At 42.9% G+C, this 19159-nt stretch overlaps 1 protein-coding gene across 1 annotated transcript in view; it reads right to left on the reverse strand.

Moving 5' to 3' along the window:
* Nucleotides 1-19159, reverse strand: part of DUSP10 (dual specificity phosphatase 10) — a 44067-nt gene that overhangs the window by 6006 nt on the left and 18902 nt on the right. The gene's annotated exons all lie outside the window — the stretch shown is intronic.

Below are 19159 nucleotides of genomic sequence, written 5' to 3' on the forward strand. Positions count from 1 at the left end.
AATTACTGAATCTATAACCTGAGTACCACCACTTCCCAGATCTGGGATTTGGGCAAGTTAATTTCTCCATGCCTCAGCTCCCCTATCTGTAACATGAGGGTAATGGCTTCTACATCTGACCATGAGTCTGAGTGAAATGCCTGGCACACCTGCAGGCACACAGTAGCACCCAGCCAGTATTAGCCATTTTTATTAATACACGATTGCCCACAGGTGAAAACAACAGAGAAATACTTGGAAAAGACAAGCCAGGCTCGATGCCTGTGGCTCTAGTGACTAAGGCACCAGCCACATACACCTAAGGTGGTGGGTTGGAATCCAGCCCGGGCCTGCCAAACAACAATGACAGCTGCAAGCAAAAAATAGCCAGGCGTTGTGGCGGGCGCCTGTGGTCCCAGCTACTTGGGAGGCTGAGGCAGGAGACTTGCTTGAACCCAGGAGTTGGAGATTGCTATGAGCTATGATGCCACAGCACTCCACCCAGGGGGACAGTTTGAGGCTCTGTCTCAACAACAACAAAAAAAAAAAACAGGAAAAGACAAGCCAGCATGGGGTGGGGTGAGCTGTCCTCAAGATCTCTTTTCTTTATATTCCCCTCATAGGTCCCAGACATTTGTCAGCCCTGACTTCCAGCTGAAGGCAACTGAGAGCATTCCAGTCCCTTGTACTTGACCTCCCAGGGCTGTGTGCACATCAACCCATAAGGAAACCATTACCGGGTCTGCAAATACACATCTTTGAGCTTAAGGCTCTAGGTTGCCCCCCACCACCACCACCCCGCCCGAATTAGGGATCTAGTACAAAAAGCTTAAACTGTACTTGTTTCCCCATTTTTCAAATGCAAACCTTTCTGTGAACATGCACAGTCTCATTATGGGAATGGATCTTAGGGAAATCGTCTAACCAAAGATAGTCAACCAGATATGTAAAGACATTCGCCATAACATTATCCGTTTTATGGAAAAGGCCAAGTGAAAAACAAATAAATTAAAAGAAAAAAATAAACAAAGTTAGAAAATGTTTAATATTAAATTTAAAAGAAGCAAATTCGAAAACATTCGCTAAAAGCTGAGGGACGATGGAAAAAAGAACAATTGTTAAAGTTAGGGAATTTATGGGTCATGGTTTATTTTTCAAATTTTCCTTTAATATTTGTTAAAAGTGATCACACACCTAGATATGCCCACAGGGTTAAGGCTCAAGCGATACAATATACCCATAAGGGCTGTGAAGTCTGGGTTGACATTGTCCCTACCTACAGAGCTCTAATCCAGTCAAACAACTAGATACTCTGGCTGTTCCTTTCGAAAGAAGGGGAAGTTGGAAAATGCCTATTAGTTGATAGCCCCCAGAACATGATATCTGCCCCTAAAGACAGATGCCAGATGACAGATGTGGCTGTCTTGATAGTTTCAGGACATAAGGAAGAAAATGCAAACTGAGAACAGGATATGATGATGTTGAAACAGGATGGAAAGTCTACCTGTCCACTGGTTTCTGCTCTTAGCAAATGCTCTCCCCCACTTCAGGTCTCATCTTTAGAAACCACAGCAGGAAGCCCCAGACTGTAACCTCTAACTGGCCTGGTGATTGTTCACAAACAGTGAACCCACAGCCAGTCCTGTGAAAGAGAGAAATGACATTTTTCTTCAAGTATGGTAATGATCCAAAAAAATTTTCATATATTATGATCACTTTACTCGTCAAAAATGAGGAAAGTCAAAATCTACCTTTGCTTTTGAAAAGAAAAGCAAGAACTTTATGCTCATTTTAGTTGATTTTTGGAATTTAAATATACCCTCAGACATAGAGGGTGTCCAAAAAACATATACACATTTTAAGAAAGGAAACAACTGTATTAAAATTATAATACCTGATACACACTGATAATGTTTGTTATCTTGAATAGTGTATCCCGGATCTCTGCGACTGCAGAAGTAAATGTGCCTTGACTATTATAATTTTACTACAGTTTTTTCCATTCTCAAAATGTGTGTACCTTTCTTGGGTACCCCCTGTATTATTAGTTTCTTCTGCTAAAAAATTATGATAATAAAATTTGGGCCCAAAGAGATATTTTGTAATGTAGAAAGAAAAATAGAAAAGAAGAACTTTACCAGTGAATATTTAAAAAATAAATAAAAGCTACCCATTGTCACCATTATAGCTTCCAAAAAGGAATTCAACTCAAAGAGTTATTTTTAAAATCTGTTCAGCTTGGCCTCCATAAAAAGTTATGGGAACCTAATCCCCTTTTTCTCAAGAAAAAGGCAGTTGTTATATTTTTCCATATGAGAGAGAAGAACAACAAAACAAACTCAAAAGAAGTCTCTAAGGGGGAAAGAAAAAGCACCAAACTTCTCTCAGTTCTTATTTAGGGTACTCAAGCTGTAATTTGTCTTAAAAGCAGCTAGTTTAAAAAAAAAAAAAAAAGCATGCCAGAAAACCCCACACACAGAAGAAAGCAGCATACAGCTTTTTAAAATTCTGTCTCTACACCTCCTTTCCCGATGACATCAGCTGGAGGCTCCCCACCTGCCCAGTTGCCATAGCAGTTACACAAAGACATACAATGACATCAGTTGGCATGATATCAGCTCTTTGAGTGCAAACAATACAAGAAGAACTACTTTGTTTAAGGCCTTTGGTGCAACTGTGTTCTGGGGAGCCAATGATGTAATGCTAACAGGTGGCATGGGCCTTCCATTTGCCTAATAGGAGGAAAAACCCACGGGGGAGCGGGGGAAGAAGGGAATTTGAGACAAACGCAGAGAACGATCCAAATCAGAGGGTGCGCTTATGTGCAAAATGATGTGTGTATTGTATGTTTAAGCCATGTGGGAACTCTGCTCTTACAATACTGGGAGAGGCGGTGCAGAGAAAGGGAGATATTATAATTCAGACATGGAGATAGACAAGGAAATTCTCATGGAGGGGCCTGAAGCACTGGTCTCCTGTTCAATTACTCGTCCGCTGTTCAGCGTGGGCATCCATTCCCGGCATCACATGTACATACTGCAGTTAAAAACTCTGTCTCTGGATAGTGCTTAAAGCAAAACAAGCCAGTGGAAGTCAGAGTGGTGGTGTCTGGGGCTTATACAGTTTTCTCTTCCAACTGCTTTGCACCCCCAGGACTGTACCCCATCAAATACCACCAGTGGCCAAATTGACTGATCACTTAATGAGGGGCATCGATGATGTGATATTTGGTATTATCGTATAGGAATATTACAACATGGTAATTCACAAACAAAGGAGAGGCAGTATCATTTGAAGGGTTAGAGCCGAGGTCAGAGGCAGACACACTTAGCTGCAATTATGATTCTCCTGGGAATCCATGAAGCTGTTGCAAATCACTTGCTTTCCCTCATTAAGCCTCAGTTTGCTAATTTATAGAGTGGATGCAAGACCATCTTCCCATAGGGTTGCGGTATAGGAAACCTATGTAAAGGTTTTAATGCATATCGCGGTGTTTGACAAATAATGCTTTATTATCTGCAATATAGTCACCATCGTCCTCACCTCCAGCTGACCTGTGCACACATGCAGTTTATGAGAACCCTAAAAGGGTGCAGTGATTCGGAGCAGGGGTTGAATCCCAGCACTTACAAACACTCGCTGTGAGACCCCAGCAGTGATACCTACCTACTTCACGAAACAAATGTGAGGATTAAACCAAGAACTTAGAAATAACGTCTAGCACATAGTATTTTTTGTTGTTGTTACTTTGGGAACCTAGTATTTAAAGGTATAAAAAAAGAATCTGTTTAGTGGAAAGACTCTGACAGATAAGTAAGCTAATGTTCCTGAGCTTTTACTTTTAAAATTGTACTAAAAAAAAAAAAGAACTAGAAACCAAAATACCTGAGCAGTTTTAAAATTCAAATAGTATATCTTTAACATTGAAAAGCAATAGCTCTCTAGGCTCAGCGCCTGTAGCTCAAGTGGCTAGGGCACTAGCCACATACACAGGAGCTGGCGGGTTTGAACCTGGCCCGGGCCTGCCAAACAACAATGACAACTACAACCCAAAAATAGCCCAGTGTTGTGGCGGGCACCTGTAGTCCCAGCTACTTGGGAGGCTGAGGCCAGAGAATAGCTTACGCCCAAGAGTTTGAGGTTGCTGCAAGCTGTGACACCATAGCCTCTACCCAGGGCGACAGCTTGAGACTCTGTCTCAAAAGAAAAAAGCAATACCTCTTTGTCCCTCCTAAACAAATAATCACCTTCCCTAGTAAAGTCTGCATGTCTTTGGATTCCTGGTTTTTCTAGAGGGCAACTGAATTTTTAAAATAAAATTGTTTTCCTCCTCTCTCCTTCCCCCACCTAATAATTTCTATCAAGCTGGCTGACCTCCCTATGCACACAAGAGCTTGCAGTTATCAGTGCAAATATTTTCTAGGCATGAGCAACGATGCCGGGGGGGTGGGGGTGGAATATTTTCAAACCTTATCTCAAAACTAGGTTCCCTGCCAAAATGAGTATGGTCAGCATGTTGACTTCAAATGGCAACAACAATGAACACCCAGAACTCCTAAAGAAAAAGATGTACAAATGCCACCCGTCAGTTTCTTCCAACAAGAGGCTGGCTAAGTGACAGATGTACTGAGGCCATGGACTCTAGTTTTAGTGGGAAATCTCTCTTTGCAGATGCTTCTCAGCTCCTGTTGATGTTTGGGCTTTTGCAGTCCTAGAAACAGAAGAGCCCTCCATAATGGGATTCAGAAGCAGTGCTCTGGGTGCTGAGTTAAAGGAACCACAACCAAATACAGAATTATAAACCAGAGATTTCCATATTCTAAAGGTGGACAGCACTTTCCACACACAAGCTTTTGGTTCTCTGGTAAGCTGGAAAGTAAACACTTTTTGGAAATTTATGGAAAACTCTCCCTGAAGAAAAGCAAAAAGAATTACCGTCCACAGCAGGAGAGTTGGTAATGTGAGCTAAAATTGAATCTTCTACAAGTCTGAGGCAAGTGCATTGCTTACCTCTGTTTGTTGCCTAATTTTTCTCACTCAGGAACTAGTTTTTTAAAGTAATAGTATTTTGATGATAGTGGTTAAGAACACAGATTGGAGCTAGACTGCTTGAGTTAAAATCCTGGTTCCCATCACTTACCAGCTGTGTTACTTTGGGCAGATGATTTAACCTTCCTGCCCCTTCAGTTGCTACATCTATAATTTGGATATAAAAGTATCTATCTGAGGCGGCCCCTGTGGCTCAGTGAGTAGGGTGCTGGCCCCATATACTGAGGGTGGCAGGTTCAAACGCGGCCCCGGCTGAACTGCAACCAAAAAGTAGCCGGGCGTTGTGGCAGGCACCTGTAGTCCTAGCTACTAGGGAGGCTAAGGCAAGAGAATAGCTTAAGCTCAGGAGTTGGAAGTTGCTGTGAGCTGTGACACCACAGCACTCTACCAAGGGCAACAAAGTGAAATTCTGCCTCAAAAAAAAAAGTATCTATCTCATAGGGTTCTTAGGGATAAAATGCTACCTAAGAGTTAGCTATGATTACAAGTGGGAGAGATATTAGTGTGAAATGGGTACTATTTTGTATAAGTATGTATACTAAGAATGAATGGATACTATGATACTGTGATCCTCCACGGAAACCATAGTTTGTCAAAGCAACTTCTCAAGAGTCTATATGCACAGGGATGCTCTGGAGGAACAAAGCCTGGAAGACCTGAAGTTGCTGTCAGGTTTCCAGGCCTGAAACCTTCAAAGATGAGGCCAGAGTCACTTTATAATGTTTAGAGCAGACCATCACCTATGTTAACAGGAAAAATATTTGGGGTACCAGCTAGATCTACAAAGATTATTTCTACTGATTGTTTTCTATGAAATTGTTTATACTCCATATATTGGATTGGGTATTGGGAATATCTTCAAATTCAATACCAGGAGGTGTCACTTAAATTCTTTCATGGTTTTGTCCCCAAGGAACTTGTATTTCTTCCCCAAGAAGAGTAAAGGTAGCACACATCAAAGAGAGAGATTAAGAGTGCTGTCTCATCCAATGAAAAGTTCGAAACAAGGAATACAGAAGCATTTCAGAGAGCCAGGGAAGAGAGAGATTTAGGGACTGACTCTGAGTCAGAGAGTAGTATTCCTATGATCGTGCTACTGATTGCTTTCCTAAAACTAGTGTGGGCTGGCTTATATGTGAAACGTTCAATGTAGAAAAGACGAAAGCAAGGAGGTACCACAAAATCTATTTTTAAAAAAAGCCCACAGGATCTTGAATCCAATTGAGCAAATACTGATTATACGGCATGGTAGATGATTAAGTCCTTTAGGAAATTTATTTACAGATATGTTAGTCTCTTCCTTCACAGGTTTTTACTGTGTAGTGTCTCTGGTAGGAGATACAAGTTATCTACAGATATATCTTAAAAGCCAACTCTAGAAGGTAATCTATAGTATATAAAGCAGCAGGGAAAAGGCTTTCCCTTGGATCTAGAATAATGGGCCTGCCACATGCCAGCTGTGTGACCTTTTCAAAGTTATTGAGTCTTTTGGGCTATCTTTTCTTCACTATAATATAAAATGGGGATACCACCTCCAGTCTGTTTGTAATGATTCAACAAAAATGTGTGTAAGACACCTATGCTGGTATCCTTAAGGAAGCATTCCAACCTTGTAACTATCTGCATAACTGCTGTGGAAGTTATATATACTCAGAATGGATGGATACTATGATGCTGTGATACTCCATGCAACGCTAACAAGCACTGGAAGTGGGCAGATGCAGGAATATCACACACCTCAGTGGTCAAAGTAGGTTTTGCCAGAGGTGAGCCCTTAAAGTTGGCACCCATCCCAACAATTTGGCATATTATAAAATACAGCATTCTATAAATAAGCTAGTACTCGATTATGACACCATGAACTAAAAACAGTGACTTTTTGCTCCTTCCTAATCTTTGTATAATTAGCAACTTACTTGCTTCTAAATTTTTGGTTCTCTGTTTGCAATGTTGCATTTGGGGGGGATCTCGTAATTTTCCTTGCTTGAAAATATACTGTCTCCTTCTTCCTTTGATAAAATCATTGCAATGCCTTCCCTAAAAATGATTTTTTTTTTAAATTCTTGCCTAAAGAGTGACCTCAAAAAAATGAACTGAGTCAGAAAGAGCCAGTAATTTAGGAACTGTGATTTAAGAACATTGAAAATAAAGTTCAATGTTAAATTGGAGGCCTTCCAAGAAATGCTGACCCTCTAATGAGTTTTTGTCAAGAGTGGAAAAGAGTTTCCTTCTACTCCCACCACATCACCCTTCCCAGCTCTGAGGTGCCTCGCTACAGAATTGGTGCAGAAAAGGGTTGGGGATTAAATTTCAGCCTGGTGAAGTCACCCCGCCCTCACAGAAGAGTCAGCCTCAGTGAGGGAGGGAGGGAGGGCACTTCTAATGCCCTCACCTAACTTCTTTACTCAAAGATTTCAATGAGTAACCTGGGTTTGAGAGACCACAAATTTAATTTGTGTGTATTTGAATAACACAGGCAGATTGTTTGAGAAGACACTTCACAAGTATGTAAATACAGCCTGTTCCTTTAAATCTGTTACCTCATTTATTTACATTAGAACAGAAAGCGCTGCCAGAAGCAACAGCTGATGACAGTCATGTAATTTTCCACAAAGGCAACAATTAAACAGCTTTGTGTTATTTTAATGAGCGGATGACTTTTATGTGAGCAGGAATGGGAAGATTTCAGAGTTCCCAGAGTCAGAAGCCCTCAGGTTTTGCAGAAGTCAGTGCGACTCCAATACCCAGCACCCCAGGCTCCTTCCCACCGACAGCTGGAGTTTGGTCTGTCTCTCCCCCTCCCCCTTTTCCTCCCGCCCCTTCCCCATCTTCCCCTACACTCTCTTCACCTCCTCTCCCCACCTCTACTCCTTCCTCCCTCTGCCTCCACCCTCTCGGTCTCTCTTACACCCATCAGCAATAGATGGGAAGAAAATGAGACACGGAGAGACTCTACCTGGAGTACCAATGAATCCACGGAATATTTGTTAAACTTATTTTTAAAGAGCAGAGGGTGGGCCAGGAGGAGTGGGTGTGCCCTCCCTCCCCTATACACACACACACAGTGGGGCCCTGTCAGTGAACAGCCACCTTCAGGTTTTAGCTCTACAAGGTTTCACGCAGAACCACCTGGAGATCGGGGGTGGGTGGATAGCCCTGACTTCCCTACGTGACTCCTTCAAGTTGCTTCCTCTGCCAGAGAAGTGGTAAATGCCTTCTGCTCTCCCTTACACCTCCTCTGGGAAGGAAGGGATGGAGCACTTGGACCCTCTATCCCTCCAACCCCAGCTTATGGGGTCTCACTTTCACAGGGTGTTCACCTGCCTCTAGCTTGACTTCTATAAAAATGCCAATTTGGGCGACACCTGTGGCTCAAAGGAGTAAGGAGCTGGCCCCACATGCTGAAGATGGCGAGTTGAAACTCAGCCCTGGCCAAAAACTGCAAAAAAAAAAAAAGTTAATTAAAGAAAGAAGTAAAAGTAATTAGTTTTGCCTTTTGCGGAAGTTTTGGAATTCAGTAAAATGAATGGTTAAGAAGGGTGTCTGGAGGGTAGAGCAGGAACTGACAGAGGACAGCCAAGTGAGAGAACCCTTACTCCTGAAAACTTGCAAGTTCAGGTTTTATTTCTGGCTTCTCTAACCCTATGTGTCTAAACGTCCCCTAGCTACATTAGCACACCCCAGCCAGTTTCCAGGGAGAAGGGCACACGCACCATCAACGCTCAGCTCAAGTGTGGGTTTTTAACAGACCAGTGCAACATAGTTTTCACTTTTATAATCTTTGGCATCTAAGAGCAAATGCTCCCTAACAGTTTGGAACTTTAGGAGGTAAATGACAGGCTGATTGGAGGGGCCCGTCTTTCCCACCCAGTCCAACAATCAGGGTCCAAAGGGACAAGACAGACATAAACACACATAAAGCAGGTGACCACAAATGAGGACAAGGATAAAGGCCACAAAGCTGCGCTCTAATTCACAGGTGCTATGAGATGGGGCTCATGGAAGGCCCCTAAGAAGGGTGAGGAAGTGTTGGTTTGGGGAGAGGGTGGAAGGGAGGGTGTCCATTCGTGCAGAGGGAGAAGGAGGCACAGCCCACTGGGACAGGAGGGAACTCAGAGGGTCTGTGGGGGATTCAAGGGAGCCAAATGGAATGAAGCACAATGAACGGCAGAGGGAGAGGGTGTCCAGAGGGGTCAGAAAAGCCAGGGCAGGAGGGTCCATCTGCCCAGGGCCTCTGATTTCAGTGTGAAGCTCCAGAGTAGTCAGAAGTCCACAACAGGTGCTCAAAAAGCATTTGAAAAAAAAAAAAAAAAAGCAGGGGGTGGGGGGAGTGTAGGGGTCAGGGAGAGAATGCATTAATTTATCAGATAGTGCAATTTATATAGACTCTAAATCCTGGGCACAATTCATGCTCTTTCTGTGCCTGAATGCATTTTTTGTACCTGCTATGGACTAAGTGTGCCCATTCTCAAATTTATATATTGAAGCACTAATTCCTAGTGTGAGTTTATGAGGACAAAGTCCCCATGATGGAAGTAATGCCTTTATAAAAAGAGACAACAGAGAGAGTGCTGTCTTTCTTTGCCATGTGAGGACACAGCAAGTAGGCAGCCATCTGCAAGCCAAGAAGAGAGTCCTCACTATGCTGCCTCCCAATCTTTAAGATCTCCGGAACTGGGAGAAAATAAATCTCTGGTGTTTAATCTATCTAGTCTATGATATTTTGTTACAGCAAACCAAGCAAATGACTAACAGTACCATTTTCTTACCCAGTATAGCTTACTTTTTAGAAATATAAATTGTAATACTTAACTTCTGAAGAATTAGACCAAAACTTGTGGGCTGCCTGAGAATGAAGCCCCTAGGAGCAAACCCAAGTTGGTAACAAACCTTCAAGTTATGCCAGAAACAGTCTAAGGCCAGGATAGGGGTGCTATCTAAAGGACCAGCATACCCACGGGAAGCAAGTCCATGAATCCTTTCACAGCATTTGTTCTATAAGCTGGCTGAAGAACAGAAGTCACTCCCCTCCCAGATTCCTCCTCACTGGATACACTCTCCTTGAGGATCAGCATTGGCCCATGCCTGCCTTGCCTTCTCTGCAGCATCTTTCTGAGCCTAACAATATTTTTTATTTTGTTGTTGTTGTTGTAGTTGTCATTGCTGTTTGGTAGGCCCAGGCTGGATTCAAACCTGCCAGTGGGCCTAACAATATTTAACTGGAAGCTTTCTGTGTGTTTAGGAAACTATACCATGTAAGGGTTCCACCTTCTTCGCTCATTGGTCTCCAACTCAATATTGGTTAGTTAATCCATCAAGACAAATTAAAGGAGGGGCAAAAATTCATGAGCTCACCCTGGGAGGGTGCTGAGAAAAGAATGTCAACAGAAGGAGAGTGCTATAAAACACAAAGCCATATTTTTCCCAAGAGCTCAACCAGATACTCTGTATTATTGTTTAATTCTCTGAAGACTGGGAAAAACGTTTTTGCTTTACAGTGCAGAAGTTTAAATAATGAAGCATTGCTAAACAAACAAACAGAGGAAAGCCCAGGAAAGCTATTCATTAAATAAGATCACTGTACAAAAGGAAAACTGTTGCTTAACAATCCACGTCCCCGAGGACCAACATTTATCTTAGACCTCAGATTCAACACATCACAACTTCACAGCAAAAGTATGTTTCCCAATGGGATTTAAGCAAAGTCCAATAAAATAAATCTCTAGAAATGTCAAGAGCAAGCCTCGAGGGAGAGCATAGTTCTATTGTGAAATATTCCCCGTTAGAAATTATATTCACAAAAGGTCATCAAGAACTATCCATGACAAGAAAAAGTAGGGAGCCAGGTAGGGTCCCACAAAGTGAAACCCATCTCTAAAATCACATATGGATGTACCCAGCCCCAACATGCTACATTAACCTTAGCTTTGAATGGAGCCCCACGTCCAGACAGACAGCTGTTGCAAAGATCTGCTTTACATGTTTTATGATCTGGAGGTCAAAGGGCTGCGGTTTGGGGAACTTGGGAAGTGATGGGGGCAGGATCAAATGTCAGCATCAAAATTTGAACTGTTTTTCTGAACCAGTGTTTCCAGTTCACAAAAGGCACAGCAAAGACTTCCTCAAGGCACTGACCTGAATTCTGTGCTTAGCAAACTGACTGCCAGAAAGAAAAGGCCTGAGCCATCCATCCTCACATGTGGATTCAGTAAACAAACGTGCCCAGTGAGGGCTGAGCTTGGGTGGGTCAGCCTGAAGCCAGGTGAGGTCTCCGTGCACTAAGAGATATATAAAATTTCACTGAGTCAAAAGTTAGCATGTCCCTGCCTGGCACCTCCTAGGTCCATCTCCTAAAATTGAGGAGAAAATAAAATAATTGTCTCTGAACAGGTGGGTTGGGTTTATGTATTGTCAACATGAACTTGAAGCTAAGTGAGGGACCAGCCAAGTAATGGTCAGGTCAACCTAGGACATGTTGAATGGAGAGCTGATCTGGGATGTACCCCACATCTGGCATCATCAGACTTCCCAGCCACATCTCCATGAGGCCATGCATGACATTGCCCAGCGTGACAGGCAATTCTCTTTTCCACACTGGAGTTATACTTGGTTCTATAGGTCTATAACCTCTGTGGCCACCTCTATTAAATCAAGACTTTGGATAATCTTTACCTTTCTCCCACTTCTAGTGTTCGGTGACTTCAGTACAGTTTTGATAAGCCAGGTGTGTTTGAACAATGGCAACAATGGGATTAGCCCCTGGATGGTATGTCAGGCCTGGGTGATTGCCCCTCTTCAGGGCCTCTGCATTTGTTGTTCCCTCTTTCTAGAACTCCTGGTCTGTAGTTTGTGTGATTTTGTGATATAATAAGAAATATACATTTGGTCTATGTGTTCCCAGCGCATAGCTCCTTCCCTAAAATGTTTGGAATCTCTGCAGTTATAAGAGCGTCTTTTTGTATGCAATTGAGTTGACTGGTGGCTGGGAGCCCCTAGAAAGCTTCAGGATGGGTCTGGTCACCAGAAAGATCATGGCAGGATTAGAAGGTTAGGACTTTCAACCTTATCTCCTAACTTTCAGAGAAGGGAGAGGGGCTGAAGATTGAGTTAATCACCAACGGCCAATGATGTAATCAATCATGTCTATATAATGAAGCCTCCATAAACCCTAAAAGAACAGGATTTTAAAAGCTTCCAAATGGCTAGTAGGAAGAGGTGCCTACGGGAGTGTGCACCCAGAGAGGGCCCAGGAACTGCATGGTCTGTCCCCATTCCTTGCCCTAGCCATCTCTTTCATCTGTCTGTTCATCTGCATCCTTTGTAATATCTTTTACAATAAACACAGGATGGCCATAAAGTTCACATGCAATTTTAAAATGCACATTATTTTAAATTGCACGTGAACTTTATGGCCACCCTATATGTAAATATGTTGCCTTCAGTACTGTGAGCTAGAAAATCAATAAAAACCAAGGAAGGGGTGTTGATACCCTGATTTATAACGAGTGGGTCAGAAGTACAGGTCACAAGTACTAGGACTTAGCAACTGGCATCTGAAGTGGGAGGTGGTCTTGGACGACAAAGTCTTCAACCTGTGGAATCTGATGCTAACTCCAGGTAGACAGTGTCAGAATTGAGCTAAACTGTAGGACACTCAGTTGGTAGAACTTCCTGGTCTATAGGGAAAAGCCCCACAGAAGAGTTCTGTGTTGGACAGCACCCACCGGTCACACACATCCAGGCTGGCTGGTTCGAACCCAGCCCGAACCCAGCCCAGGCCAGCTAAACAATGACAACTGCAACACCAACAACAAAAAAAATAGCCAGGCGTTGTGGAGGGCACCTGTAGTCCCAACTACTTGGGAGGCTGAGGCAAGACAATCACTTAAGCCCAAGAGTTTGAGGCTGCTGTGAGCTGTGATGCCACAGCACTGTACTGAGGGCAACATAGTGAGATTCTGTCTCAAAAAAAAAAAAAAAAGCGTTCTCTGTTGTAAGAGAACAGCAAGAGGAAAACTGTTCCTCTTTAGACTCACATAAGTGATTCAGATCAAAGGTGGTCTTCTCAGAAACATCTTCCCTGTCATTCAGGATACACCTCCCCTCCCATATTTCCCTCTGTCGTATTAGGAAGTCATAGACTTTTGTCTTTAGAATATTTATCACTCTCTGAAATTGTTTATTTATTTCTTCCATGTTTATTGTTCTTAGAAAAAAAAAGAGCATAATAAATAGTTCGGTGCATTGGGGCCAGGCTGCCCCCAACACTTGCCAGTACAATCTTGGCAAAGTGGTTTAACCTGTTTGTACCCTGGTTTCCTTATATATAAAATGAAGCTAATAATAGGACCAAGGGGCAACAATAATTGCTATGAGAATTAAATGAGCTTCTACATGGGAGTCACTAAGAGAAAATCTAAATGTTTACTCTTTAGCATCTGAAGTGTAGGGATTTTTTTTCAGATTAAATGAACATTTGGGATGAGATGAGACAGGAAAAGTTAATTGTCAGCATTATGTGAAGGAGTCAGGAGATTGAAGGATAAATAGGTGCCAAAGGTAAACCTAACAGGGGAAAGAAGAAGGGATGAAGGATATTAGGGGACAGTTAGCAAAAGGACTGACAGAAGAAATGCTTTCAGAACGCACTGAAGACGGGACAGTGCCCTCTGGCATGACTGAGCATGGGTGGTACAGGACCAGCCAGGAGAATTCAGCACAAGGACTTAGAAATCTCAGCATTCCCTGGCTCAGAAGGAGGGGCTGCCACGGCCACAGGGATACCAGGCCTCAGATGTGCAGAATGGGCATCAGGACAGGGCTGAGCTCTCAGACAAATTGCACTTGGTGGCCTCTAACCCCTTGTGCCCTCTCCAGACCCCTGCTCCTTGGTCATTCTAGATAGGTGATAAATGTTTGTTTTTGTTTTATTTATTTTTTATTTGTTTAGTTTTTAGACAGAGTTTCAAGCTGTTGCCCTGGGTTGAGTACTGTGGTGTCATAGCTCACAGCAACCTCTAACTTGGGCTTGAGTAATCCTCTTGCCTCAGTTTTATTATATTTAGTAGAGATGGGGTCTTGCTTTTTCCCAGTCTGGTCTCTAACTCCTGAGTTCAAGCAATCCACCTGTCTTGGCCTCCCAGAGTGCTAGGATTACAGGTGTGAGCCACCATGCCTGGCCTTGTTTTTTTGTTTTTTAACTTTATTCAGATTAATATGAGGGTACAATATAAATGGTGGGGATGAGTGGCCATGAAAGAGAAAATAGGCTTGCGAGAGAACATTCATCCCGAGGACATCAGCAGGCAGGCGGAAGCCCCTCCGTTCAGCTCACCATGCATGTCCCAAGCACTCAGTATGGACTGGAGGCACAGCAGTGCTCAGGACTGGGTGGGCAAAACTGATCAAGACCCACTGGCCCTCCAGCTAGATGTGGTGAGCCGCAAGAGATGATTCCGATAGCATCTTTCACCACCCCAGGGCAACCCTGTACCCCCTGTCTCCTACTGAAAGGGTGAATACTGATCAAAAATTAACAATCCTGGGTTCCCCTTACTCCTCTTATTAACCGTGCACCTTTGAGCAAGTTATTTGATCTTAAGGCCATTTAAAGTTACACAATGATATCATAAGAGCTTTCTTAAAACACAGGAGTCTCCTCTTCTTTACAGAAGGGCTTAGGGGTCCAGATATCTTGTAGGGCATTATATGATACTCTTGAAAGATAGAAAGGAGCCCTGAAGATTCTAATCCAATAGAAGGTTAAGGTTGTGCGAGAAGAACATGGCTAACGGTCTGTGCCTCTTCAGGTGGTTGTGTTGAATCTGTTCCATTCTGTAGAAGGTGGGACTGACAGTCACAGAGAGTGGCAGGAAGAGCTGCCTAATAGTTACCAAGTGGGAACTGTCTCCAATTGTAAAGTTGAAGAGCACCTCTGAAGAGCAAGCCTGGCACAGTGGCAGTGTGAGAAGTGCCCAGGTATGGCCCAAGCTGGAAAGAAATCAAGTCATATTTAATTGTTCTCAGAAGAGGCATTTAAAAAAAAAATTTTTTTAACTTCTTCCTCCTGTATGATTCTCTTGCCCTCTTGACCCCCATGTAGCTGGGATTACAGACGCGCGCCACAACATCCGGCTGTTTTTTTTTTTTTCTTTTTTGTAGAGACAGGATCTCACTCTGGCTCACTCTGCCTCATGCTGGTCTTCCGCTGGTCTCAAACTCAGCTAAGCTCAGGCAATCCACCTGCCTCGGCCTCCCACAGCGCTGGGACAACAGGCGTAAGCCACCACACCTGGCCAGAAGAGGCACTTTTTTTTACAACTCCAAAGCCTTTTTGTTTTCACTGGTGAGAGGAACTTTCCTTAAAATAACTACAGAGATTGTCTTTTCTTAGAAATATGCTTTCCAGGGTGCCCCCAAGACACACTTGCAAGAGGCAACTTTCTAGGAGTTAGTGACCTAAGAGGGCCTTAAAGGACAAGAGCTGGTCCTGAGCAGGAACAGAAGGGTCATAGTTACCAGGACCACACACAAAAAGCAGTGTCTATTTTAAGCAGGGAAGGAAAAACCAAACTGAAGAAAAAAAGATAAAACACATGGGATCGTGGCCAGAAAATCCAAATAAAAACCCACCAAGAAAAGGCAGCAATTAAACCAAACACCTTGTTTATGACATACCACAAAAGTGTGATTCCAGATGATGCCAATGATTAAAAAGTAAAGCAAGGAAATATTGTACCCTCATATTAATCTGAATAAAGTTAAAAAACAAAAAAACAAGGCCAGGCATGGTGGCTCACACCTGTAATCCTAGCACTCTGGGAGGCCAAGACAGGTGGATTGCTTGAACTCAGGAGTTAGAGACCAGACTGGGAAAAAGCAAGACCCCATCTCTACTAAATATAATAAAACTGAGGCAAGAGGATTACTCAAGCCCAAGTTAGAGGTTGCTGTGAGCTATGACACCACAGTACTCTACCCAGGGCAACAGCTTGAAACTCTGTCTAAAAAATAAACAAATAAATAAATAAAACAAAAACAAAATACTCTTTACCCATATTATCACCTTATATCAGTTTCTATAAAGAACTCAATCCCAATATCAATATTTAAGAATCCCTGGTATCAAAGAAGGGCCAGTGCATTATGTATGTCACCACAATTCATGTGATGTCATCTAGGAGAGGAAATAGAGGAAGCCCCAAAGGCTGCAGCAGGAGAGACTGAGTAGGAAGGTGTCAAGAGGCTGGCTGGCTGCCTCCAGACTGAGCCTAGTGGTCAGAAGAGGTTGCTCAAATACTGAGTCACTTACCAAGTCTAAAATGTAAGTGGCCAAGTCACCAACAAATTTCAGTTAGAGAAAAAAGCCATAGCACTTAGCTGCCTCAACTACTGTGCCCCTAAATCACATAGCCAAATAAAAAGCAACCTATTCTTGCAATACTGCATGGCAGTTATGACACTAACCATAAATCAGTACAGACTCCACAAGTTAAGGCCACAATCCTCAAAGAGGCTGTGCTTACCTCCAGACACTACCTGCAAATCCAGGGGTTCTCGGGCCACCTACACTTCTGACCAACTGGGTATAAATTCTGTGGTTCTCACAGTGCTTTAGGTTTGATAATTCACTAGAATGACTCACAAAACTCAGGAAAGCACTATAACTCACTTTATTATAAAGGATACAAATAAAGACTAGCCAAATGAAGAGACACCCAGGCAAAGTGTGAAAGGGTCCTGAACATGGAGCTGTTGTGCCCTCTCCCTGTGGAATCAGGACACATCACTCTGCTGATAAATCAATGTGTTCAACTAGGAAGCTCAACTGAGCTTTAGTGTCCAGAGTTTTTATGGAGGTTTCATTCCTTAGGCATAATTGATGAAATCACTGGCTCTGAGACTGAACAGAATCTTCAGTCCTGCTCTCCTCTGCAGAGGAGGCTGGAATAATACAACACTTTAACCCTTGAATCATATGGTTGATTTTTCTGATGACAAATTCCAGTCCTGAGTCATCTCTCATCAGCATAAACTCAGGTGTGATCCAAGGGGCCAATTATGAACAACAAAGACACTCTTATCACTCTGAAAATTTCAAGGTTTCAGAGGTCACATTTGACTTTTGCAATTGGAAAAGACATAATATACAAGATAGCAGACATTAGCAATGTATATTATAATTTTTTTTTTTTTTTTTTTGTGAGACAGTCTCAAGCTGTTGCTCTTGGTAGAGTGTGTCACAGCTCATAGCAACCTCAAACTCTTGGGCTTAAGCGATTCTCTTGCCTCAGCCTCCCAAGTAGCTGAGATTATAGGTGCCCACCACAATGCCCAGCTATTTTTCTGTTGCAGTTGTCATTGTTGCTTTAGATGGCCTGGGCCGGGTTCGAACCCACCAGCCTCAGTGTATGTGGCTGGTGCCATACCCACTGAGCTATGGTCACCACCTGAGTATTATAATTTTAATATAGTACTTCCTTCCTTAAAATGTGTATGCATTTCTTTGGCACCCTCTATATTTTACTTAATTTCAACATGTACTCAATATTAAAACAATTATTAATAAAATCACAATATTTATATTGAAGATAACAATTATATTCTATATAAAAATCTTTGAAATCTGGTATATAGTTTACACATATAGCCCATCTCAGTTTGGACTAGCCCCATTTTAAGTGCTTAATAGCTACAAAATGCTACTATACTGGCCAGCCCAGAAAGATGGAATGAGACTCTGCACCCATAGCACAGTGGTTACAGCACCAGACACATACACCAAGGTTGGCAGGCTTGAACCTGGCCTGGGCCATCTAAACAACAATGACAACTGCAACAAAAAATAACTGGGTGTTTTGCTGGGTGCCTATAGTTTCAGCTACCTGGGAGGCTGAAGTAAGAGAACTGCTTAAACCCGAGAGTTGGAAGTTGCTGTGAGCTGTGATGCCATAGCACTCTACTGAGGGCGACAAAGTGATACTCTGTCTCAAAAAAAAGAAATAATGACATGGTGGCTATGTTGATTAAATGAGTTAATGTGGATCTCAGCACCATAATCAACCCTATTCTATAAACTATATTATTCCATAATGAAAATGTGTGTGTGTTTGTGTAGAAGTACGTGTATGTGTGTGCATGAACACATATGGAAAGGCAGTGACCAATGACTAAACTCAAAGGCACCAGAAGCCACACTGCACCAGGAAGTCCATCGGTTCCCACAGAACATCAAATAGCTACTCTCAAGAAAGGAAAAACTTCAACTTGGAGAGGAATAACTCTCTCATCAATTAACCATAGGATGATATTCCCATACTCCCATAGCTCCCCAGCACTAGCCATGAATGATAACTTTATTGGGAAAAGACACCCCAAAAGCCGTGTCCAGCAAGATGGGGAAGCCTCCAGGAGCAGAAAATGGCTGAGGATTGGGAAGAAGAAAAACTGTAGAGAGGAGCTTTGGCTAACAACACACAGAGCCACAGCCCAGCCACTAACTGTATCCAGTCAACCACCCCATTCCACCCCCTGGAAAGAGCAGCATCATGAATCCAGAAGAATCACTAGTAAGAGATTGACTTCAAGGTAATTTTTTAGGCAGCTTTGTAGTGCTTGAATCTCAGGCCCTAAAGCATTCTCAAAGTTGGCTTTAAAAGATGCACATTTTAATACAAAAGCTCTGTGCCTTTTAATAGTAGTGTCCCACATTCAGCTTCCTCCAATCTTTGTAAGAAAGAGCTGCCCAGACACCCACACCCCAGCATTCAACCAGTTCCCTGATTCTCAATGAAGCATGGGTGGAGCGGCCTAGACATCCTCAAGGTAAGTATGGAACCTCAAGGTAGGTATGGAAAGATTCACCTGATAAAGGTGCACCAATACATTTTTATATAATGCACCATATTAATTATAATACACTTAATCCAATTCATCTATTTGATCAAGAAAGACAAACTAGTTATCTGTCAAAGAATGATCTTCTATTTAAAAGGCTTTTTACCTCAATCTGACAAAAGGAACTAATGTAGGACGACCAGATTTTAACATTGGTAAAGTGGGACAACATGGGGGGGGGGGGGGGGGGGGGGGGGGGGGGGGGGGGGGGGGGGGGGGGGGGGGGGGGAGGGCC

Source organism: Otolemur garnettii, unplaced genomic scaffold (genome assembly GCF_000181295.1).
Source record: "Otolemur garnettii isolate 467f Iridium unplaced genomic scaffold, OtoGar3 scaffold00045, whole genome shotgun sequence".
NCBI classification, from domain to species: domain Eukaryota; kingdom Metazoa; phylum Chordata; class Mammalia; order Primates; family Galagidae; genus Otolemur; species Otolemur garnettii.